The sequence below is a fragment of the Balaenoptera ricei genome, chromosome 1 (assembly GCF_028023285.1).
Source record: "Balaenoptera ricei isolate mBalRic1 chromosome 1, mBalRic1.hap2, whole genome shotgun sequence".
Classification (NCBI taxonomy): Eukaryota; Metazoa; Chordata; class Mammalia; order Artiodactyla; family Balaenopteridae; genus Balaenoptera; species Balaenoptera ricei.
Window position 1 is genome coordinate 140,846,285 of NC_082639.1, and position 26,131 is coordinate 140,872,415.

Consider the following 26,131-nt stretch of genomic DNA (forward strand, 5'->3'; position numbering starts at 1 on the left):
TCTCTATGTTGGTCAGTTTTAAACTGACAATCTTATCTAATGATGTTATCTAGCCACAATTGGAGACTGGGTAGGGGCAGGTGGGGGGAATCTGCAGCTGGATAAATACAGCCAATTAAATGTCTGTGTAAATTAAGAAAAAAAGAAAAAAAAGGTTAAACATACACTTAGCACATGACCCAGAAATCCCAGTGTAAATAAAAACCTATGTCTATACAAAACTTATACATCAATGTTTATAGAAGATTTATTCACAATCACCAAAAATTGAAAATGATCAAGCCTCTATTAACTGGTGAAGGAAAAAACAAGTTGTGGTACATCCATATAATGAGATACTATTCCGCAATAACAAAAGAACAAACTACTGACTTTGTACAAACTACAAACTACAGGCAAAAACATGGATGAACTTCAGAAGCGTTTTGCAAAGTTGAAGAAACCAGACTCGAAAGGCTACGTGCTGTATGATTCCATTAATATGACGTTCTGCAAAAGACAAAACTATAGGGAGAGAAAACAGACCAGTGGTTTCCAGGGGCTGTAGGGGTAGGAGAAGGGGATTGATGACAAAGGGGCACAAGGGAACTTTTTGGAGGGATGGAAATGCAGGGCGGTGGCTACATGACTATATATGTCTGTCAAATTTAGAGCAAATTTTACTGTATGTAAATTATGCCTCAATAAACCTGACTTTTTAAAAAAAGTCAAGCCATGTATTGTTAAACACAAAAATAAATACATTTTCAAAATTAAGTGTCCACCTGGGTTCCTTAGAAAACAGAGCCTGATCAAAACATATCCCTTAGTACTACACTGCAATGCCAGGGAGGCAGGGGTGAGGGGAAAGCGGAGTGAATCACAGAAGAAGGAAGAGGAACCGCAAGGTGAGTGTTATCGATCCTGAACTGGTCACAGCTTCAGAGGGACATGCAGCTGGTTGTCATTCACACGGGGCCTCTCCAGAGAGGCCATATGGGACCCGAGGTACATCAAAGCAGCCATCGGGAAGAGGAAAGGCAAGCAATTTATCTCCTGTCTCTCATTTGTCCAAGCTTGTCCATGGGGGAGCTCCCCCACGTTTCTGGGTTGTGTTACCCAGACCCCCGCATATGGTTTCTGGGGAAGCCAGAGCTTCAGCAGCTCTCGCCCTGATGAGCAAAACAGCAGCCTTGCCTAAGATCAGCCCTATCCTTGGGGAAAGCATGAGACAATCAACAGTGTCAGGAGATGGACCCTAGGGACAGGGCCTGAGCTGTCCAGCTGCAGGGATGGGAGGAGTGTGACAAGTGGCCAAGGCCTGGGGCAGGTGGGGCTGGCTGACGTAGGGAGGCCCATTAACTGGGTCTAGAGCAATGGGCTAAAATTAACACTCCACCTAAACTAATAGAGTACTTTAATTTTGTAGAGTATTCCACAGATACACTTAAGAAACCTCAAACAAACAATTTCTACCTATTAAATCTGTTCATGTGGTGATCTCACCGAACCTTCACATAATAAACAAAAGTTCAGATCTGTGAGGTTTAAGTACTGTATCAGGTGGAGATGTGTGTGCACAGCTCCCTACAGAAAGCAGACTTGGCACATCCAAATATGCCATCCTCTGAACAGATCATGGGGCTAATTCATGATCCACCTGTCGCAGCACAGATATAACCCTTCAGGAAACAATAAATTCTACTTAAAATTCAGAATCTAAAGACTGTGTCTCTAAACCTGCCCTCTAAAGTGTCAATGCAAAAGTGTTACAGTTCAGGGACCTGAAAAAGCTCAATTTTATTTTATAATGACTACATGTTTTGCTTTAAAAATGTTTACTATGTGCCTTTATGTGTATTATCTTATTTAATCCTCAACCCCAAGAGGTTGGGTATATTACTGTCCTCCTTACAGATGAGGGAACTAAGTCACAAAGATGTAAGTCATCTGCCCACAGCCAGTTAAGTGGCAGCGCCGGGGTGTGAATTCTGGGGTCTGATCCTAGAGCCCCATACTCTCAATCATTCATTCAACAGATATGTGAGTACCTGGCAGAATCTGGAGATACGGAGGTGCCACAGCACATGGCCCCTGCCTCCGTGGAGTTTATGGTCTATGGGAATGACGGGCATCGCACAAGTAGTTACAAGTAGATGAAGGAGAAGCAGAGAGGGTTATAGAAGTTCACACCCTATGCCTACTAAAAAGGCTACGGTACAAAGTATGTGGTCATATTGAGACAGGCTGGGACCTGGGACCCTTTGCTGCAGTGCTTGCACCTGGACAAATGTCTCCTCGAGCAACAGACTACAAGGAAACTAATAAGGGACTAAAAATAACTGCACGCATGCACAGTTGGGGCCAATTATGAACAACAAGATACAAACAGACCAAAATTCCGACTGCCACTTCTGAGGTGTCAGGGGCAAAAGCCAGGTACTGTGCATGGTCCCTGCACACAGCACCACCAAGGGGGTGGGCAGACCACCTAAGCCACGCCTCTGGCCTGACCCATGGATCTGCCCCTACCCTCACCCCATTTACGGCACCAGCTCGCCCCGCCTCAGGGAGCGATCAAGGGAAACTGTTACTTGTTTTTGCTCCCTCGTGCTGCCTCAATTTCTTGTCTGGCATCATCAATTTCTATTGATTAAGGAGTCCAAGAACTCTGGTCGGTAACAATACTAACATCAACTATCAAGGTCAAATCTGTAAGTCCACATATTCAGGATAAAATATAAGCTAGGAAGCATTGGTATCTCTGGTACTATATAGATATAAGTACAGTGGTCATTTTCCAAGCCCAAGCAGGTTCTGATAAATAATTGTTTCCAATATGTTAATGGATTTACATGAAAAAAATATTACCCAGGCTTTAAAGTTCAGTGAAATTAATTATAATTTCATTTAATCATCTTCATTTTAAAAGAACAAAATATATAAATTCTGGTACTGCTTAGGAAAATTCAAGATTCCTGGTCATTTTAACAGTGAGATAGTTCATTCACATAGATGATTCCATGATAGATGGATAAACTTCATACTCTAGAATAAGGTTTCTAAGAAGCAATTTCCTGGCTTGTTTGAAGAGAGAGTTTGACATAGCCATAAGGAGCTCCAATTCTGGAGTCAGAGACACACCTGGACTGGATTCCGGGTCTGTCATTACTACATACATTAGGGCAGGGTTCTTAGATCTACAAGTCTTGATTTCTTCATCGGCAACATGTGATAAAAATGGTTCATACCTCAAAGGGTTGTTGCGAAGATTAGGTGAGAAGATGCCTGTAAAGTGCTTAGCACAGTTCTTGACCCATAATAAGCACCTAACATCTGTGAGCTGCCATTATTACTATTATTCTAAATGGTTTGCATATTGAAAGAAGCAGAAAGGGAAGAAATAGTAAATGGATGGTGTGTAAATGAGATGCTTGAAATATGTTAGGGAGCGTGGCCTCGGGGAACAGTTGATAACGGGAATGTCAGCAGAGTGGGAAGAACTAGAAAAATCCTATGTGCCCTCCTCATTGAAAAGGAGGGCAAATGGAAGCTGACAGCAGGTTAGTAATTTGTGTTTAAGAGAAGAGAGAACATCAGTGTGGATGATTAAAATCGTAATCTACCTCTGGCTTTCTCTCTTACCAGATCAGCACCTAGAACACGCCAAAGCAGAGTAGAAACAGCACAGACTAGCACGCGGTTCCACTCCGGTACTGCCTAACTGTGCTTATCCTACATCAACAGGTGTATGTGAGCCTCAGGTAAAGCAAACCTCAGTTTACGAGTCACATAATAAAAGCCACAAGATGCAAAGGGATCCAGATATTCTCTAAACAGGTGGTTTTAAAGTTTTTAAGCCACAAAACCTTTTCTTAAGAAAAGCATGAATAAAAAAATAAAAATGTGCAGCTACTCAGGCCCCAGCAGCAGAAATGGAGTCCCAGAGCCCAAGCAGCTCAAGTCTACACCTGCAACCCCCCATCCCGAATGTGGCTCGGAAGCATAATCTGAAAGCCACTGATACCATCCCACCCCTCAACTTTTTTTTTTTTTTTTGGCCATGCCACACGTCTTATGGGATATTAATACCGTGACCAGGGATTGAACCCGGCCCCAGCAGTGAAAGCGCCACGTCCTAACGACAGGACCGCCAGGGAATTCCTGCCCCTCAACTTTAGAGATGTGGAAAGTGAAGGTCAGAAAGGTGAGAGGACTTCCACAAAGTTGTAACCAGATGGGGACAGAGCTAAAACAGAATCCAACAGTTTTCTGATGGCCAGTCAGGTTCTCTTTTTACCACTGAACATTACCTTCTTGACTGACATACCAAAAAGATGAGGAGGAAAGTAAAACATGTTTGAGAAGAATGTGCCTCATCATAGGAAAAACATAAAAATGGAAGGCGGGCGAGCAATGAAGCCTGGCAGCTTGGGCTCCACTAATCTGCATATGAACGAAACACCACCTCCATCAATGGCTGACTAGAGTTACGAAAACCGTTTTTTGAACATTAAAACAAATTAAGCCAAAAAAAAAAAAAAAAAAAAACCCTTCAGCAATTCCCTGAAGGTCCAGTGGTTAGGACTCAGTACTTTCACTGCCAGGGTCCGGGTTCGATCCTTGGTCGGGAAACTAAGGTCCCATAAGCCACAAGGTGCAGCCAAAAGAAAAAAAAACCCTTCACAGTGAATGCCTAACAGAATCACATTTACAACTATACTGCATATGAATGCACACAACTGTACTTTGGAGGAAGTTTAAGCCACATTAATGGGACTGTGAGGGAATGAAAAAGGGCTTGAATAGCCAATGAAATTAACTACAGTGACTAATGGATGAATTATAGTCATATGATACTGAGCATGATTTTGGTGTTCTGTTCACAGAACTCCAGCTTAAATCATCTGGTTGTACTTTAAAGGAGTCTGTATTCTAAAATCAAAGGTCAAGTTAAGTGCTTCCTTTTTAGACTTGTATGTTGTGAAGTTCAGAGTTCATATCAACACGGGTAAATTATTTTCTAAAGTACTATCACATCCCTCTATTTAAGACACCAGTGATGTAGATAGAGCCCTCAAAATCCAGCTCCTTCACGGCCTTCAGTTTCCGTTTCCCACTGGTTAACTAGGCCTGAGTATACAGCCATACAACCCAACAGGGAGAAATCCTATGACTCTGCAGCCTGTGAGACCTCATTATTCTACATTGTGTTTACCCTTTAATTCCATAAAAGGAGGAATTATAGTATCTAGAGAGAAACTATCCAGTAGTTTGGCACAGATTATTTCCTGGCCTTATCTACATCACATCCCTTAAGAGCGTCTCACTTCCTCCAGCTTAAAAACCACTCCAATGTAAGGCTGGATGCGCCCTTCCTGGCAGTACTGAATTGCTGAGGACAGGCCTCGGGAGAAGAGGGGAAAGTTCTGGTCCTGGTATCGTCCCCAGTACAGCTCCATGGCAGAGATATTCTTCAGGAGCAGAAGATTGGCCAGCACAGAAGCAATGGTTCCTCCAGCAAAACCCACCACCACAATCCTGCCCTCCCATGCCAGGCTGAGGGGAAAAGGAGAAGAAAAAAAGATTAAAAGGAAATGTACATCCACAGACATTAGGATGGCTACTATTTAAAAAAAGAAAAAAAAAAACAGAAAATAAGTGTTGGCAAGGATTTAGAGAAATGGAACCCTCATGGACTGTTGGTGGGATTGTAAAATGGTGCAAATGCTATGGAAAACAGTATGTTCCTCAAAAAATTAAAAATAGAACTACCATATGATCCAGCAATCTCACTTCTGAGTCTACATCCAAGAGAAGTGAAAGCAGTGTCTTGAAAAGGTATTTGTACACCCATGTTTACAGCAGTACTATCTATAATAGCCAAGAGGTGGAAACAATCCAAATGTCCATCAACTGATGGATGTTTAAACAAAATGTGTTATATACATACAGTAGAATATTATTCAGCCTCAAAAAGGAAGGAAATCCTGCCACATGTTAAAACATGGATGAACCTTGAGGCCATTATGGTAAGTGAAATAAGCCATTTACAAAAAGACAAATACTGTATTATTCTACTTATATGGGGGTATCTAAAGTAGTCGAATTCATAGAAGCAAAGTAGAATCGCGGTTACCAAGGGCTGGGGAGAAGCGGGGAAAGAGGAGCTATTGTTTAATGGATACAGAATTCAGCTTTGCAAGAAGAAAAACTCATGAAGATCTGTTTCACAACAACGTAAAAATACTTAACACTACTGAACTATACACTTTACAATGGTAAATGTAGCAAGTCTTTTGTTCTGTATTTTTTACCACAATAAAAAAACACAGAATGAGGGGAGAGAAAGCAATGTACATTAATTCAGAGAGACAAAGTAGGTTTTGGGGGTGGGGGGCAGTTGTGTAATGGGTACAGAGTTTTTGTTGGGGATGGTTACACAACATTGTGAGCATGTTTAATTGTATACTTACAAATGGTTAAAATGCTAAATATTAGGTTACTGTATATTTTACCACAATTAACAAAAAAAGCAACATGCATTAAACACCCAGCTGGGAATTCCTATTGACCTTACAAACTGGCAGGGGTGACCCATTCTACACCAATTTGTATTCCTCAGTAGGAAAATAGAAAAATAAGCTATAAGCAAGATAGTAGGGGGTCAGAGAAACTAGCCAGTCTTGTAAGGGAACCCACTTTAGAATCAAAGCTGTCTATTTAACTACTCAACTACTTTGTGGAAGGGAATCAGGTATAAACAGATATCATTCCAATGCTGAACAACTGAGTTTGAAAATTTTGAACGTAGGAAGCAAGAATAAGAATTCAGACACTCTCATGAAGCATCATTTGCTTTACACTAAGGCTTACTTTAGGACTCATTTAATTTATATACTTTTCTAGGGAATTTTGAATAATTGCCAAAATACTATTACCTGGAAGGCAAGAGAAGGGCATGTATTAGCAGTCCTCTGTCCTGGCTCTCCATTTAGTCAACACACTCTTACCTTTGCCTCCTGTCTAAGCACAGTAGTGGGCACAGTGGGCACAGGGGCTATAGAACCACATGGATCCCTTCTGTGGGCAAGCTGCTCTCTCTGCTTCTGTTTCTTCTACTTTAAACTAAGATAAACCACAAAACTGTGCTTGCCAGGATGACACAAGAAATGAAGCTAACATTATCAGAGCCCTCCAGGGTCCCTGGTTGAAACAGAATGAGAATTGGTGTGGATACAGCAGTCCCATGAAATCTCCAGTGATTTTTTTTTTTTTTTTTTTTTTAATGAAACAAGTCAAGGGGCTTCCCTGGTGACGCAGTGGTTGAGAATCTGCCTGCAATGCAGGGGACACGGGTTCGAGCCCTGGTCTGGGAAGATCTCACATGCCGCGGAGTAACTAAGCCCGTGAGCCACAATTACTGAGCCTGCGTGTCTGGAGCCTGTGCTCCGCAACAAGAGAGGCCGCGATAGTGAGAGGCCCGCGCACCGCGATGAAGAGTGGCCCCCCACTTGCCGCAACTAGTGAAAGCCCTCGCACAGACACGAAGACCCAACACAGCCATAAATTAATTAATTAATTAATTAATTTTTTTAAAAAAATTTTTAAAAATAAAATAAAATAAAAAAATAAAACAAGTCAAGGAGACACCTATACTGGTGGCTGCTTCAGAAACCAGTAAGATCAAAAGAGTCTGTACCTTGTTGCTCAGTGAACTGGGAGACTGCCACCCCAGTAATTCTAACATCTGAACAATGATCTCCTCAAGAATTACCCACACCATGTATATAAAGTAGCTAGTGGGGGCAGGCATAGCTGAATTTAACACATGTATAATTTCTAAAACATTTGATATTTCCAACTAGAGAGTCCGCAGTCATTTTTTGGATATTTTCCAGTTGGCTATTTTGTTTCTGCTATATTTAAGCATTTCCTGATTTTCCCTCTGCTTCTATTCCTTTTCACCCACCCACTCAGCTGTTCTCGTTGATGCCGGTGCCTACAGGAAAAGTGAGCAGCAAAGACAAAAGAGAAGCAAGGCCAGAAGGAAGACAGAGGTCTGGAAAGGTTTCTGCAGAGCCCCAGGTCTAGCCCACTCGGGAGGACCACTGCATGTACCTGCGGAGAGCCTCCAGGAAGATATCTCCTTCCACGGTATCAATGACCACGTTCACCCCGCCACTGCCCACCAGCTTCCCTACTGCTTCCTTCAGGCTGCCCTGACCGTAGCTCACGATGGACTGTGCACCCCTCTGCATCGCCAGCTTGCACGGCTGTAGCTATTACCTACATAAAGAACACAATGCTTCTGATGGTCCAGAATACGTACCAAGAAGGCTCACCCCACCCACCCAGCCTCCAACTAAAGAAGGAAACCAGTGTGACCTCACTGTCCTAGCATCAGCCTCAACCCAACACATAAGGCCCGTCACAGAGCACCATCACACTGGCCCCTCCATACTCACTGGCAACGTGATCCACATTTCCAGGAATCCGGAACCCCAGCGGGTCTAGCTAGGCGACAGTTCAGGAGACACTCACAAATTATTCTCCAAATGCAAATTAAAACCACCATTATTTGAGTACCCACTATGAGTCAAGTAGTAAGGACACAAGCTAAATAACAAGCTTAGAGTCAAAAAAGCAAGATCCAGCAGTATGATGGGGGAAGTACAGAGGGGTCCAGAAGTGCAAGCTAGAGGTATCTAACCTCGATCTACAAGATCAGGAAAAACTTCTCAGAGGGTAAAACATGATTCAATGGAAAGATCTTGAAGTCAGACAGACCTGAGTTCAAATCCTGGCTATGCTACTAACTAGCTGTATTACCTAAGGCAAAGTACTTAGTAAGAACTAACACTTACATGGTGCTTACTATGTGCCCAACACTATTCTAAATGCTTTACATATATTAATAAATCATTTAATCTTAATATCCCAATAATATGCATATTATTATTATCCCCATTTTAAAGATGAAGAAACTGAGGCAAAAGAAGTTAAGTATCTTGCCCAAGGTCACACAGCTCATGGGAGGCAGAACTGGGAGCCAAACCCAGGTAATTCATCTCTAGAGTTCATGCTTTTAACCTCTATTTTGCCTGCCAACTTCTGTAAGTTTCAGTTACCCCAACCATAAAATAAGATACATTTTTAAAATTAAATGGAATACTGTATATAAAGCACTTGGAAAACAAAGTGTTGGATAAATTGAATCTATTGTTACACATATGCAATTGTTTATTCTATTTAAACCTCATAAGAACATTATGGGGGAGGTACAGTTACTCCTATTCTGTAGATGGAAACAAAGACCCAGGGAGGTTAAGTATAGGGTCGGCCAAAAAGTTCGTTCGGTTTTAAGTAAAAATAAAAGACACATTTTTCATTTTCATGAAGAACTTTACTGAACAATGTATTCACTAACCGAACAAACTTCTTGGCCAACCCAATAATTAAGCCAGGATCATCCAGGTAGTAGGTGATAGAAGAACTATTCAAATCCAATGCTGCTGATTCCAAAGCCCATGCTTTCCCACCCCATCACCCTGGGAGAAAGCCATGCCTAAGGCCTGCCAAAGATGGCATAGATGGCTGTGGGTGATACTGTGAGAAGGTCTGGGGTTTGGAAGTCTCCAGAAAATCTTCAGACACTCAAGAATTGCCTAGAGGTGCCGTATCCCTGGGCAGCATCCACCAGCCCAAGCACTTTGGGCCCAAGGTGACATTCAGAACGTGCATTCAAACACCCAAGAACATCTGTGCCCTTAAAAAATTCCAAACTCACCCATAACTATTTGAAACTGAAAGCTACCCTCAAATACTCCCCCCGTGGAACCCTCAAACATCTGCATTTCACTGACTGCTATCAGCACACAGTGCCATAGAGAGCAGACACCAGTTGAGGGTCAGGCACCTGATTCCAACCCCAGGATTCTCTGTAGGTCCCAGTGAGGCCTGCTGTGAATCAATTTCTCTCTTGGTGCCTCACCTTCTTTGTCTGTGAAATAGGGATAATAAACACTTGCATTCCCCATCTCCCAAGTGGTCTGTGAGGACCAAGGGTAAGATAATTGCTGTGGAGGCAATGTGAAAGCAATATGAAATACTGTGAATGAAAAGTGTTCTCAAAATGACCTGTTCCAAGTAGGTGGCATGATGACATTATTTTTCTGTTTGTTTTTGCTTAAAACCATTATTGCTGCTAAAGAAAATACAGCTTAGGTTAATTTTAATATCTGAATTAAAGTAAATTTTTCTCTCTACTTAACTTCCTATAACTATTTAAAACAGATGGTAGGGACTTCCCTGGTGGTGCAGTGGATAAGACTCCACGCTCCCAATGCGGGGGTCCTGGGTTTGATCCCTGGTCAGGGAACTAGATCCCACATGCATGCCGCAACTAAGGAGCCCGCCTGCCACAATAAGGAGCCCACCTGCTGCAACTAAGACCCAGTGCAAGCAAAAAAAAAAAAAAAAAAGTAGAAGAATCTCCTTTTAAAAAAAATTAAAAATAAATAAATAAAACAAATGGTACAGTTTTATCTTCCCAGAAATGTTAAATAGTCAATGGTTCTAGACAATGAGACTAACTGTGGTCTCCCCCCTAAGAGAGGTGCTAAAAGCCCTCACTTTTGAGTTGAAATGTGTTAATACTCCATGAAGAGCCTCCTGGTATCTAAGACTGCTTTCAGAACTCACATGTCCTTCCCAAAAGAAAGTCAATGTGAGAAAAGAGAGCTGCCACCTGGAGAAATTCCACGTCAGTCCAATTATCACCAAACCTGTATAGCATCTTGGCGCCTCTGGATATCCCAACCGCAGGCTACACAGGAAACTCACACTCAGCACATCCAAAACTGAACTCACCATGTCCTCCTGGGTTCTCAGTCCCAACAAATGGCAAATCCCCAAGTGCACCTAGTTTGCGCCTTCCCACTCAATGTCTAATAATAACAGGATCCCTTTTTAAGGGATCCTCCATGACATACCATGCCCTCAAACAGGCACATGGCACGAGTGACCTCAATATTCCCATAACCACCCAATGAGAAAGCATTATTGTACAAATGAGGAAACTGAAGCTATTAAGCCAGAGACAGAGCTAGAATTCGCCCCTAGGTCAGGCTAATGTCAAAGTCCTTGTTCCTTCAACTATATCAGGATGCTCCCCAGTCACCAAATTCTCTATTTTCTTCTACTTTGGTATCTCTCTGATCATCGCCTCCAGTGCCTTGTTTCAAGTATCGTCACCTCTGGCTTGGATTGCTCCAGGAATCTATCCTATTGCCTCTGACCTTGCCCCTATCCCTCATCCCCACTGCTACCAAAGTGAGCTTTGCAAAATGCAAAGATGATCATGTCACTTCTCTACAAAATCCTCAATAGCTCCTGCAGCTTCCAAGAAATGTTCAAATTCTTCAGTGCCTCATGATCTTATCTCTGCCCCCCTCCCTACAGTCATCTCCCACTGTTCCCCACACACATCCTTTGCTCCACAGATGCTATTTGCAATTCCCTGAATGCATCACATTAGTACCTATGTCCCTGTCTTCTAATATGTCCTCCCACCACTAAAATGGCCTTCCCTTCCCTTCTTCCTCTATTCAACTGCTATCAGTCCTGCAAAAGTCAGCTTAAATGTCCACCTCCTCCAAGAAATCCTTCTTCTCTAATACCCGCAGCCTCTGAGAAAAGCCCCTGTAGAGAGGTGGGTCTTTCTTTCGTGTATTTATTCATTCATTCAAGAAATAATTATTGAGTGCCTACTAAGGTCTCGGCACCATGCTAGGTGCTGGGACTGCAATAATGAATCAAACAGACACTACTCCTGCCTTGATGGGGATTACAGTCTAGTGGGAGGGACACATTGATCTAATAATGACACAAGTAAAGGATTCACCACATGCTATGAAAGAGAAGTACAGGATGCTATGAGACCACATACAAATAGTCCAGGGGAGGGGAAAAACGTCTCCTGAGGGATAAAGAATACTTCTCCAAAAAAGCGACACCTGAGTTTAAATTTGAAGTTCGGGGGGGACAGTTTAGAGCATTATAGGTAGAAGGAATAGAATCTTCAGAGGTTGTGAAGCGAATTGAACCTTGCCACGTTCTAGTAACTTAGAAGGATGAGTGGTTTACTCCTAAGTCCCCTCACTAGTCTGCAAGCAAATAGATGGCAAGACCCTACTCTAGGTTACTTTACATCCCCAGTAACTTGCACATGATTTCTAATAAATAAATGAATATATTCCATGTTTGAAAACAAGAGGTATGATATTTTTTAATGGAGAATCAAACATGCAAATACCTTGGCCTGAAGAACATTTCCTGCCACTTCAATCACGGCAAGGCCTGTGGCTCCAGCTGCTGCTGTCACTAAAACAGTTTCTCTGTGCCAGAGAAAGATGAGCGCTACTCAAGAAATCAAAAATCATCCAATGGTATGATTTCACGAACATTTTGAAGCTAGGACATTTTCAAGCAAGAAGAGAACTGAGAGGCCATTTCATTCGACCCTTCATGTACATGTACACATATATGTATGCTCTCCAGCTTCTCAGGCTGGGTTATGTATGTAGATCAGTGCTAATTTAGTCCAGTCTTGAAGACTTCCCAAGTAAGGGTCCTTAATCTCTCTAGGTAGTCTCTTCCTCATTCCAGTGGCAGCCTTCCTTTGCACTACCACTCCAATTTCTGCTTCATAAATTCTGTCCTCAAATCATTCTCCTACTAAACACTGCCAAATTTTAGAAGGTAACAGCCACTGCTCAACTAAGCCCATCTCCCTGGATCAATTCTGAGGCTCTCTGAAAAGAGCAAGAACCTGTAGTTACACTCCAGGTAAAGTGGGAAACTCAGCACCTCTGAGTTTGAAATATCCCAGTTAGGTACACCCAACCAAGCCTCACAGAAACAAATACCACAGGCCTCCATTAGAACCAGGGTGAAGCGAGTTTAAATAAACCAGCTCACTAAAATGTAAAGTTTTCTAGGAGGTGATATCCAGAGGGGTCAGACTTGAGGGACAGATTTCTCCAAATACATATTGGCCAAGTTCACAGTCTACCATTCCCTCTCAGACAAAAGGATATCCCCACTGTCACCAGGCTCCAATCTTGGGTCACTCGCTACCTTCCTTCGGCCTTTCCTCAGATAGACATGAGGTAAGGGTCAGGGAAGGGAAAGGAAGGGGCAAGGTCTTGGTGGACACTTCTGGTATCAGAGAAAGTACCATCTAGCCCTCTATTGTCTACACAGTCCTCACCCAGGCTGGGTACGGGCCCGACGCTCCAGGGCCAAAGTAGCAGTGCCATAAGATACCGGCAGGGCAGCAGCTTCTCGGAGGGGAACCCTTTCTGGAATCTGCCACAGTGCCTATAAAAGAGATAACAGTGACTTAGAGATTAAGCACCTGTACCTGTTCATAAAGGCTGCTCAATATATGTTATGATTTGATTTGCAAAGAGCAACACATGTCAGGAACCAAGCCCAGTGGAAGTCAAGACCAAGCAAGCAGTGGCCAAGTTCAAGACTTGCGTGCATCACTCTTCGAAAATCCTAAGGCTGGCATCTGGATCAGGAAGGAACCAGCTTATAGAGAAGGTAACACAGGCCACTGTAGTATAATGAGTGAACTGGATGGCATAAAAATTTTACCTCAAATAAAGCTGTTTTTTAAAAAAATGTACCGTTCACCACTAGGGGGCATCATTCACATCCTGCACAAACATACCCCACCCCACGCCCACCCCATGCCCACCCTGGCTGGCAACGTTCCCAGGACTCTTTCTTTCACAAGCTTGATGTGGGGAAGAAACCCATTACATCCAGCTCAATGCCCCAAACCAGTTTTTCTACGAAAACCACCTAACTATGGTCCAGTTGGAGAGCCAGTCGGTTGCTCCAGGGCTCAGAAAACAAAATGCCCTTCTTCATTAAACCACTCCACACAAACAAACCTCTGTGCAACTGTTGTCACACCGATATAAAAAAGGGGTTTAGCATTTGAAAGAAAGAAGTGCTTGGCTGAGAAACAAGATATAACCAAAAGAAGACAAAGAAAGAGAGGGAAAGGAGAAGAAGGAATGATGGATAGATGAAAAGTAAAGAAAAGAAAGCAGAAAAAAAATCTCCAAGGATTAGTATTGAGAGGTAGGGCTACCTTGTGGTCAATGATGCATTCTGCAGCCATACCATTAAAGCCACTCACGCCAATAACTCCATCTCCCTGAAGGGAAAATACCATTAAGGGTATGTTCAAATGCATGCCCTTGCTATTTATCCCTTCCCGAATTAATCCAAAAAAGAAAGAAATCTTTCCTTCTGACCCACTAAGACACAGGTTCCCTTAATTATCTGTTCAGTGTTACTGTTTAGTAAATAATTCAGCCATTTTCTCACTACCCCCATCAGGTGGCCAAGCCAATCTGAGCACATTTTCGACAATAATAGGATGCGGCAAGGAAAAGACTGATATGAATTAGAATCCCAGTGTTCATTTCTTTCACATGAGACTGAAACTTGAGAATTCTCTATCCTCTCAGTAACTAAAAATCCAGGTGCTGCCTTTTATTAGTAATAAAAAATTTAACGAAGCCAGGAACTTCCACAGACTTCCTTCCCTCAATTCAGAATTAGTTTCTCCCTGCTCCGTCTCGTTTTCCCTTTGGTGTCTGCTGGCAAAGTCCAGGAGAAGCAAGACCCTTTGGCTACAAATGAGGTTAGCACATTTCTCATAGTTACCCACACATCAATTCCCTAGATTCAACTAATTTACCTCTTTCACCGTGCTGACATCTGTGCCTGTCTCCAATACTGTCCCAGAAAACTCCATTCCTAAAGCAAATAGTTTAAAGATTAGGTTATCTGCAAAGCCCAGCACAAGAGAGATGAGAAAACCCTGATCAACAGGCTGTCCTATGAGTATTCTGGAGCTGTGAGGGTTTATGTTCCCCCCACCCAGGAAGAAGGGTAAGAGTGTTGTACCCAAAGCACAGCAAAGTGAACTAAGATTTCATGATAACAACCTGAAAAGCTATAGTAGTCCCATTCTTACCGTGACACAAATGAAAATTTTAAGAATGGGCAAAAGCACAGAGAATCACGGGTACACAAGTACTTTTGACCTTGATCACTGGGGCCTTGGGTTCCTACAGCACCCCAATGACAAATTCATCATATTGTATTTATCTGTTTCCACATCTCCTCTTCTGAACTATGAGGCCCTCGAGGACATGAACTATATTTATTCATATAGTACTTGGCTCAGTTGGATGAATTGGTGTTGTCTGCCCTTTCCTCTTCCACCTCCAAAATTTCTGAATTCAATTATCATATATTTCCCACTTGAGCCGCCAGAAGAATAACTCAATTGAGTATGACATCTTCCCCCCATCCAGCATTTCAAAAAATACAAACAGAGGGAAATGTTTCCAATTGTTGAGACTTAACCAAGTACCCTAAGGCCAAAACACAGCAACTGTTTTGCAATCACTGTATCCCTAATAGTATATATCTGTATAAAATATACATGTACTGTATATTTACAGTATATAACTATATATGACATATATATATACAGATATATACTAAACTATACTTATATCTCTTTTAATAAATTTCAGCAACAAAAATCAGTCATTGGTCCACATATTCAGGATCTAAATGTAATCAGATTGGGCATAATGCAAATCAGAGAGCAGGCTGCTAAGAAATGTATAAACTGTTTCTTTCTGATCCTCTGGTATTAGGTTTCTTTGGGAATGTATTCGTGAGGACTGAGAGTTTTAGCTGCAACCAGATGTTTATGATCCTTCAGGGTAAAAACAAAATTGAGGCACTGTCAAGGAATGAAAGGGCCATGCTAATCTTCTCTGTATCGTTCCAATTTTAGTATATGTGCTGCCGAAGCGAGCACAAGGAATGAAAGGGAATGACTACGGCCAATGATGGTTCTGATCAGGATTCTGGTGAGCATAATGATATGTAAAATTGTATTTGTTCGTTTACGCATTTTTAAAGTATTTATTGAGGGGTGGATGAAATAAGTGAAGGGGATTCAGAGGTACAAATCTTCAGTTATAAAATAAAAAGCCACAGGGATGTAATATATAGCATAAGGAATATGGTCAATAATATTGTAATAACTTTGTATGCGACACATGGTTACTGGACTTACCATAGTGATCATTTCATAATGTATGCAAATGTCACATCACTATGTAGTATACATGAGACTAACATAACATTGTACGTCAACTATATTTCAATCAATCAATCTATCAAGTATTTATTGAGCATCTACTATGAGCCAGATACAAGAGTACTAATGGGGCCGGGGGTGGGGGGAGGGCAATAATGTTGAGCAAGACAGTAATAGAACCTTCCCTCACAGCACTTGCAATCTAGTGATTCTAATTAGTAGTGAGGCTGACATATCTGAGACACCACTGACAGCAGGCAGACACCACCATCGTAGTGCCCAAGATGAAGCACATGGTTCTGAAAACACTTTATATCTTCTTTTTTTGAAGCAGTCACTTGGCCCCTTCCTACTCACCAGGTGTGAAGGGAAGTTGGGGCCTTTCCTGATACTGATCACGACAGGCCAAAATATCAGCAAAGTTAACCCCACAGAAATGGACATCAACTCTGACCTGCAAAGGAAATAGAGCAAAAAGGCAGAGCAGTACACATGTCTACAGACAAAGTTCATTCAATTATACCATAACATTTACTGAATTTACTGAATGCCTACTATATGCCAGGTACTGAACTAAGTACCAGTGTACATTCATGAGGCAGCATGGACAAGGTCCCTGACCTCATGGAGCTAAGAGTATAGCAGAGAAGACAGACATTTACCAAATAGTTATGAGGATTTATGTGTTAAATTACAACTCCTACACAAAATGTTAAAGATAGAAATACATGGTGCCATGAAAGCACATAATGGGGAGATTTGACCTTTGGGGGAAGTAAGGAGAATCCCCTGTGAAAGTAACACTTGACCTAAGAACAGCTAGGAGTTAACTATTCAAAATAGTGGGGTAGGGAGCCTGGCACAGACAAAAGCAACGGCATGTGCAAAGGCCCGGTGGTGGGGACAAAAGAAAAACCAGCTTAGTGCACAAAGAAGAGAAAAAGATGGGGCTAGAGAGCAAGGCCCACAGCATCTGAGGGTTTGTAGGGTTTGTTGGGGATCTTAATCTTTAGCATAGGAACAGTGGAAGCCATTAAAAGATTTTAAGCAGAGGGTAACATGATCAGCTGTTTTGGGAATCAGGAATTCTAGAAGCTAGAACAGGATTCCCCAGCTTATGTGTTTCATGACAGAGCTAGAGCAGAGGCAGGCCTGCAGCAATTTCTCTGGACCTTGTTAAGCAGTGGTTCTCAAAGTGTGGTCCCCAGACCACCAGCTTCAGTGTCACCTGGCAACTTGTTAGACGTTCAAATTCTCAGCCCCTGACCTACTCAATCAGAAACTCTGGGGACAAAGCCCAGCAATCTGTTTTGGCAAGGTAATTCTGATGCAGCCTGGAGTTAAAGAACTACTGTCATAGACCAACCCAACTCAACAGGGCTTGGGATCACAGGAGGAAATGAAGGCTGAGAGACAGAATCGGTGACATTCGTTTATTTTTTTGTTTGCTTACATTTCCCATATCATACAGAGGTGACCTTATTTATGAGAAGATATTTTATGGGCAAAATGGATTCATTCAACAATATTTTAAGCATCTGCCACATGCCAGGCACCCTTCCAGACTATGGGGATTTAACGATGGATAAATTCTCATAGTCCCAGCTCTCAGGAGCTAATTTCTGACACAGCAGTCCGGACAAATAACTGAACAAAGGAGCCCAGCCCTCAAGCCTATGCACATTGTGTGCATGACACAGTTGCTGACATGCACAGCACCTATAAATCCTCAAGCCACTCCACCTTGATTCAAGGTGAACATCTTTCAGCATGTGAATCCCAGAAAGCAGACTGGCTGCTGTCCTGCGCTCACCCAAATAATCTATTTAGTCACAGGGTCCGTGTTAGTGACACTTCAGGGCTGCAGTCACATTTCTCCCTCTCACCAGCGGTCCCCAACCCTGAGACTCACTGCCTGCTTCACCTTGTCAGAGGTTCTCATTCTCCACGTCAGATGCCAGTGTTACCAAGTGGTCAACAGGCAAAGCCCATTTTCCACCACCCTAAATGTGGGCAAATGCCCACAACCCTAATATAACCCCACCCACCCCAAATCACTGCAGTACACCAGGGGAGGGAACAAGGCACATTATCATGTAAATAGCGTTAGCGGCTGGCTGGGGGGGAGGAGGGAGGGCAGATAATTAGATGCTGATATTGAAGAAGAGGAAGCAAAGCATGGGGTCCATTTATCTGTGCTAAATCAATAACTTGCAGGTGGTTATGCAAAGTCGTGTGCAAATCAGAATTCTCTATTTCTGAGGCAACAGCTCTGGGGACTTCTACATTTGTGTTTTGGGGAACAATCTTCCTTTTGCGCTTCGGCCTTCTTGTGACCCCAGAAAGGGCCTTTCTAGAAGCCCAGCACGAAGTTGTGCTCCAGTCTCGCGGGCGCCCCCTAGCCGATCACTGGGGAACTCAGTTCCGGTCGGGAGCCCGCGGGGCTTGGGTGGTGGCCGCGGAGAAAGGGGCGTCTAGGGGGTCCCGGGGCCAGGCCAGTCACCCTACCTCGTGGGGCCGGAGATGGCGGGAGACCGCCTCCTCAATGGTCAGGGGCTGCTTCAACTCGGCGCACAGCGCGGCGCGGTAGTGCCTGCCGCAGCCCTGCCCGGCCCTCCCGCAACACGGAACAAAGGGTCGAGTTGCTGGAGGCGAGCCGGTTAACGCCTCTGGGGGCTCGGTGGTGAGTCAGGGCCGCACCTGCAGAGCCACGCCCGAGGCAAGTACCGCCCCCACGCCGCCACCGACGCCTGGGCCCCGCGCAAGTGTCGCCAGAGGGGGAGGTCCGAGCGCGGCCGGAAGAGCAGGACGCCGCCCGCCCCGCCCCGGGCGCCGGAGACTCGCGACCCGACCCAGGCTGGCGGCAGCGGCCGGGACCGCGCCACGGGCCAGTCCCACCCGCGGAGGTGCCGCGCTTCTCCCGGGCGCCCGGGCCCCCTGGTCCCCTGGGGCCCCCTGCAGCTGGAGCCCACTGTGGGGTTGGGGGCGGGGATGGAGGAAGACGAGTAAATAGAAACAGATTCCCGGAGATTATCCTTTGTTGGCATTTTTGTAGCAAATTCAGGAGACCTTAAAAACCACACTTGGCGGTTCTTATACAGAGAACAAACTAGTGGTTAATAGTGGAAGGGGGGGTGAGAGGAGGGGAAAGATAGGGGAAGGAGATGAAGAGGTACAAACTACTAGGTATAAAATAAATAAGATGCAAAGATGTAATGTACAGCACAGGGAATACCGCCAATATAACTTTAAATGGAGTATAATCTAGAAAAATGTTGAATCACTGTGTTGTACACCTGAAACTAATATAACCTTGTAAATCAACTACTTCAATAAGACAATGTATAAATAAATAATTAAGGGTTGGGGGGGTCCTCTGCATGTGTGAAATCCTAAATGCATAAAGGCTTTAATGTCTACCTTCAACATCTTATTAGGATTCAATTCTTGTTATTAATTTTCTCACACTTACTGGACCACTTACTTACACTAAAACTGTACAGTTACTAGTAATCCAGTGTTAAATGATTCTACACGAATCCAAAGAGTACTTCCAATTCAAGTCAGGCCAAAACACCTATGTTCTGCGTGACACGTAGTAGATGCTCAACAATTGATTCAAGGACAGTGTACCTGGGTGAACAGGTGCACTCTGGGAAAACTGAAAACATAACAGTGTAATCTGTGAAAAATTGTAAAACTGGGCAGGTCTCTGTTGCAACAGTAGCCAAATATTTATATACTAGCAATATAAAAGAATGTTATCCTGGGAAGAATGTTTCACTTGACAGATAGCTTTTAAAGACAGTCTGGTACTTCCCTGGTGGTGCAGTGGTTAGGAATCCACCTGCCAATGCAGGGGACATGGGTTCAATCCCTGGTCTGGGAGGATCCCACATGCCGCAGAGCAACTAAGCCCGTGCGCCACAACTACTGAGCCTGCACTCTAGAGCCTGTGAGCCACAACTACTGAGCCCGTGTGCCACAGCTACTGAAAGGCGCGCTTCTAGAGCCCATGTTGCACAAGAGAAGCCACCTCAATGAAAAGCCCGTGCACTGCAACAGAGTAGCCCCAGCTCACAACAACTAGAGAAAGCCTGCATGCAGCAACGAAAACCCAACACAGCCAAAAATAAATAAATAAATTTATTTAAAAAAAAAAAAAAGACAGTCTGATATCTTTAAAAAGACATCTGGTCAGGGAATTCCCTGGCAGTACAGTGGTTATGACTCCGTGCTTCCACTTCAGGTGGCCAGAGTTCAATCCCTGGTGGGGGAACTATTGTAAGATTCCACAAGCCTCCAGGCATAGCCAAAAAAAAAAAAAAAGATATCTGGTCAAAGAGTGTATAGCCTCTGAGGTTCAAGCCCAACTCTACCACCTATTTGTATGGCTTTGGCGATCCTCATGGCTGTGGAACCCAGTTCCTCCCCCATAAAGTGAAAGCATTGGGCAGAATAATCCCTCAGTTGCTAAATTCTGTTTCTGTTTTTTTGGTGGAAACGATAGTCCAAGATAGCATAGAATTATGGAAAGATCAGGAATGGAATAAAGGAAAAATAGCAAAAATGAAGTAGGAATGAATTTCTGAAATCATGGCCTAAAGGCTTTGGTGGGAAAGGAATTCGAAAACCAGTTTCCCACCACAGGTATGTAGCAGAGGTCACCGTTATCTTAAGAGCACGCACAGGGAATTTGAAGTCATTTTAGCCCCACCTCCCTCAGGGAGAAACTGGGCAGAAGAGGAACAAGGACTAGAAGGTGAGAAGGTGGAAAAAATTATCTTCCATGAAACACTTTGCAAACTCTTAGTCATTAGGTACATAAAATCAAACCAGGAATAGTGGAGAAATACAAACATTATCATCATCAAAACCAGCATTCTGGTTGCCAAAGAAGAGTGAGCAACAAGAAATCTCAAGTTTATGAAGTCTGAAACCAATATTGATCTGGGGATGAAATGAGTTGTTACATGTGGAAAACGTTTTGTAAAATATTAAGTATTTATACAAGCTATAAAGCAAGCAAATTTTTTTTATTAAGTATAGTTGGTTTACATAAAGGGAACAATTTTTAATTGAGATCCTTGAAAGCAACAACCATTTCTTAATCTCCTTTATGTTTGCAGTACTTTGCACAATGCCACACTTTTAGGCACTTAATACGTGCTTATCACTGAATTGTTGAATGAGCACTCGGTTACCTAGTATCAATTTTCCAGATAATTGGAAGTATCTTTAAGCATCAGGTTTTTGATTTTTTTTTTTTCTGAAACATTTATATTAACATATTTCCATACATATTTCCATACAAATACAAATATAAGATTTTTAGAAATTTCATGTAATGTCTGAAACATTTATATTAACATATTTCCATACAAATAACCCAATGAAAGTTTAGTATCAGTTGTTTTGTTTGTTTTTTTATACTGCAGGTTCTTATTAGGCATCAATTTTATACACATCAGTGTATACATGTCAATCCCAATCGCCCAATTCAGCACACCACCATCCCCACCTCACCGCAGTTTTCCCCCCTTGGTGTCCATATGTCCATTCTCCACATCTGTGTCTCAACTTCTGCCCTGCAAACTGGCTCATCTGTACCATTTTTCTAGGTTCCACATACATGCATTAATATACGATATTTCTTTTTCTCTTTCTGACTTACTGCACTCTGTATGACAGTCTCTAGATCCATCCACGTCTCAACAAATGACTCAATTTCGTTCCTTTTTATGGCTGAGTAATATTCCATTGTATATATGTACCACATCTTCTTTAGCCATTCGTCTGTTGATGGGCATTTAGGTTGCTTCCATGACGTGGCTATTGTAAATAGTGCTGCAATGAACATTCGGGTGCATGTGTCTTTTTGAATTTCGGTTTTCTCTGGGTATATGCCCAGTAGTGGGATTGCTGGGTCATATGGTAATTCTATTTTTAGTTTTTTAAGGAAACTCCATATTGTTCTCCATAGTGGCTGTATCAATTTACATTCCCACCAACAGTGCAAGAGGGTTCCCTTTTCTCCACACCCTCTCCAGCATTTGTTGTTTGTAGATTTTCTGATGATGCCCATTCTGACAGGAGTGAGGTGATACCTCACTGTAGTTTTGATTTGCATTTCTCTAATAATTAGTGATGTTGAGCATCTTTTCATGTGCTTCGTGGCCGTCTGTATGTCTTCTTTGGAGAAATGTCTATTTAGGTCTTCTGCCCATTTTTGGATTGGGGTGTTTGTTTCTTTGATATTGAGCTGAATGAGCTGTTTATATATTTTGGAGATTAATCCTTTGTCCGTTGATTCATTTGCAAATATTTTCTCCCATTCTGAGGGTTGTCTTTTTGTCTTGTTTATGGTTTCCTTTGCTGTGCAAAAGCTTTGAAGTTTCATTAGGTCCCACTTGTTTATTTTTGTTTTTATTTCCATTACTCTAGGAGGTGGATCAAAAAAGATCTTGCTGTGATTTATGTCAAAGAGTGTTCTTCCTATGTTTTCCTCTAAGAGTTTTATAGTGTCCAGTCTTATATTTAGGTCTCTAATCCATTTTGAGTTTATTTTTGTGTATGGTGTTAGGGAGTATTCTAATTTCATTCTTTTACATGTAGCTGTCCAGTTTTCCCAGCACCACTTATTGAAGAGACTGTCTTTTCTCCATTGTATATCTTTGCCTCCTTTGTCATAGATTAGTTGACCATAGGTGCGTGGGTTAATCTCTGGGCTTTCTATCTTGTTCCCTTGATCTATGTTTCTGTTTTTGTGCCAGTACCATATTGTCTTGATTACTGTAGCTTTGTAGTATAGTCTGAAGTCAGGGAGTCTGATTCCTCCAGCTCCATTTTTTTGCCTCAAGACTGCTTTGGCTATTTGGGGTCTTTTGTGTCTCCATACAAATTTTAAGATGATTTGTTCTAGCTCAGTAAAAAATGCCATTGGTAATTTGATAGGGATTGCATTGAATCTGTAGATTGCTTTGGGTAGTATACTCATTTTCACAATGTTGATTCTTCCAATCCAAGAACATGGTATATCTCTCCATCTGTTGGTATCATCTTTAATTTCTTTCATCAGTGTCTTATAGTTTTCTGCATACAGGTCTTTTGTCTCCCTAGGTAGGTTTATTCCTAGATATTTTATTCTTTTTGTTGCAATGGTAAATGGGAGTGTTTCCATAATTTCTCTTTCAGATTTTTCATCATTAGTGTATAGGAATGCAAGAGATTTCTGTGCATTCATTTTGTATCCTGCAACTTTACCATATTCATTAATTAGCTCTAGCAGTTTTCTGGTGGCAGTTTTAGGATTCTCTATGTATAGTATCATGTCATCCGCAAACAGTGACAGTTTTACTTCTTCCTTTCCAATTTGTATTCCTTTTATTTCTTTTTCTTCTCTGATTGCCGTGGCTAGGACTTCCAGAACTATGTTGAATAATAGTGGTGAGAGTGGACATTCTTGTCTCGTTCCTGATCTTAGAGGAAATGCTTCCAGTTTTTCACCATTGAGAATGATGTTTGCTGTGGGTTTGTCATATATGGCCTTTATTATGTTGAGGTAGGTTCCCTCTATGCCCACTTTCTGGAGAGTTTTTATAAGAAATGGGTGTTGAATTTTGTCAAAAGCTTCTTCTGCATCTATTGAGATGATCATATGGTTTTTATTCTTCAATTTGTTAATATGGTGTATCACATTGATTGATTTGCGTATATTGAAGAATCCTTGCATCCCTGGGATAAATCCCACTTGATCGTGCTGTATGATCCTTTTAATGTGTTGTTGGATTCTGTTTGCTAGTATTTTGTTGAGGATTTTTGCATCTATATTCATCAGTGATATTGGTCTGTAATTTTCTTTTTTTGTAGTGTCTTTGTCTCGTTTTGGTATCAGGGTGATGGTGGCCTCATAGAATGAGTTTGGGAGTGTTCCTTCCTCTGCAATTTTTTGGGAGAGTTTGAGAAGGATGGATGTTAGCTCTTCTCTAAACGTTTGATAGAATTCACCTGTGAAGCCATCTGGTCCTGGACTTTTGTTTGTTGGAAGATTTTTAATCACAGTTTCAATTTCATTACTTGTGATTGGTCTGTTCATATTTTCTGTTTCTTCCTGATTCAGTCTTGGAAGGTTATACCTTTCTAAGAATTTGTCCATTTCTTCCAGGTTGTCCATTTTATTGGCATAAAGTTGCTTGTAGTAGTCTCTTAGGATGCTTTGTATTTCTGTGGTGTCTGTTGTAACTTCTCCTTTTTCATTTCTGATTTTATTGATTTGAGTCCTCTCCCTCTTTTTCTTGATGAGTCTGGCTAATGGCTTATCAATTTTGTTTATCTTCTCAAAGAACCAACTTTTAGTTTTATTGATCTTTGCTATTGTTTTCTTTGTTTCTATTTCATTTATTTCTGCTCTGATCTTTATGATTTCTTTCCTTCTGCTAACTTTGGGTTTTGTTTGTTCTTCTTTCTCTAGTTTCTTTAGGTGTAAGGTTAGATTGTTTACTTGAGATTTTTCTTGTTTCTTTAGGTAGGCTTGTATAGCTATAAACTTCCCTCTTAGAACCGCTTTTGCTGCATCCCATAGGTTTTGGGTCGTCGTGTTTTCATTGTCATTTGTCTCTAGGTATTTTTTGATTTCCTCTTTGATTTCTTCGGTGATCTCTTGGTTATTTAGTAACGTATTGTTTAGCCTCCATGTGTTTGTCTTTTTTACGTTTTTTCCCCTGTAATTCATTTCTAATCTCATAGCGTTGTGGTCAGAAAAGATGCTTGATATGATTTCAATTTTCTTAAATTTACTGAGGCTTGATTTGTGACCCAAGATGTGATCTATCCTGGAGAATGTTCCGTGCGCACTTGAGAAGAATGTGTAATCTGCTGTTTTTGGATGGAATGTCCTATATATATCAATTAAATCTATCTGGTCTATTGTGTCATTTAAAGCTTCTGTTTCCTTATTTATTTTCATTTTGGATGATCTGTCCATTGGTGTAAGTGAAGTGTTAAAGTCCCCCACTATTATTGTGTTACTGTCGATTTCCTCTTTTATAGCTGTTAGCAGTTGCCTTATGTATTGAGGTGCTCCTATGTTGGGTGCATATATATTTATAATTGTTATATCTTCTTCATGGATTGATCCCTGGATCATTATGTAGTGTCCTTCCTTGTCTCTTTTAACATTCTTTATTTTAAAGTCTATTTTATCTGATATGAGTATAGCTACTCCAGCTTTCTTTTGATTTCCATTTGCATGGAATATCTTTTTCCATCCCCTCACTTTCAGTCTGTATGTGTCCCTAGGTCTAAAGTGGGTCTCTTGTAGACAGCATATATATGGGTCTTGTTTTTGTATCCATTCAGCCAGTCTATGTCTTTTGGTTGGGGCATTTAATCCATTCACGTTTAAGGTAATTATCGATATGTATGTTCCTATGACCATTTTCTTAATTGTTTTGGGTTTGTTTTTGTAGGTCCTTTTCTTCTCTTGTGTTTCCCACTTAGAGAAGTTCCTTTAGCATTTGTTGTAGAGCTGGTTTGGTGGTGCTGAATTCTCTTAGCTTTTGCTTGTCTGTAAAGCTTTTGATTTCTCCATCAAATCTAAATGAGATCCTTGCCGGGTAGAGTAATCTTGGTTGTAGGTTCTTCCCTTTCATCACTTTAAGTATATCATGCCACTCCCTTCTGGCTTGTAGAGTTTCTGCTGAGAAATCAGCTGTTAACCTTATGGGAGTTCCCTTGTATGTTATTTGTCGTTTTTCCCTTGCTGCTTTCAATAATTTTTCTTTGTCTTTAATTTTTGCCAGTTTGATTACTATGTGTCTCGGCGTGTTTCTCCTTGGGTTTATTCTGTATGGGACTCTCTGCGCTTCCTGGACTTGGGTGGCTATTTCCTTTCCCATGTTAGGGAAGTTTTCGACTATAATCTCTTCAAATATTTTCTCTGGT

At 41.9% G+C, this 26,131-nt stretch overlaps 1 protein-coding gene and 1 pseudogene across 4 annotated transcripts in view; both read right to left on the minus strand.

Annotated features, from left to right (window-relative positions):
* Positions 1-16,631, minus strand: part of SEC16B (SEC16 homolog B, endoplasmic reticulum export factor) — a 94,730-nt gene extending 78,099 nt beyond the window's left edge. For all 4 annotated transcript variants that reach the window (XM_059937174.1, XM_059937183.1, XM_059937167.1 and 1 more), the window contains exons 1-2: positions 16,547-16,631; positions 13,253-13,362 (exon numbers count right to left, since the gene is read on the minus strand). The gene's annotated coding sequence lies outside the window, so the exon portion shown is untranslated. The remainder of the gene's footprint in view (positions 1-13,252; positions 13,363-16,546) is intronic.
* On the minus strand, positions 15,812-15,904 carry LOC132354671 (U6 spliceosomal RNA; annotated as a pseudogene).
* Positions 16,632-26,131: the final 9,500 nt, after the last annotated feature.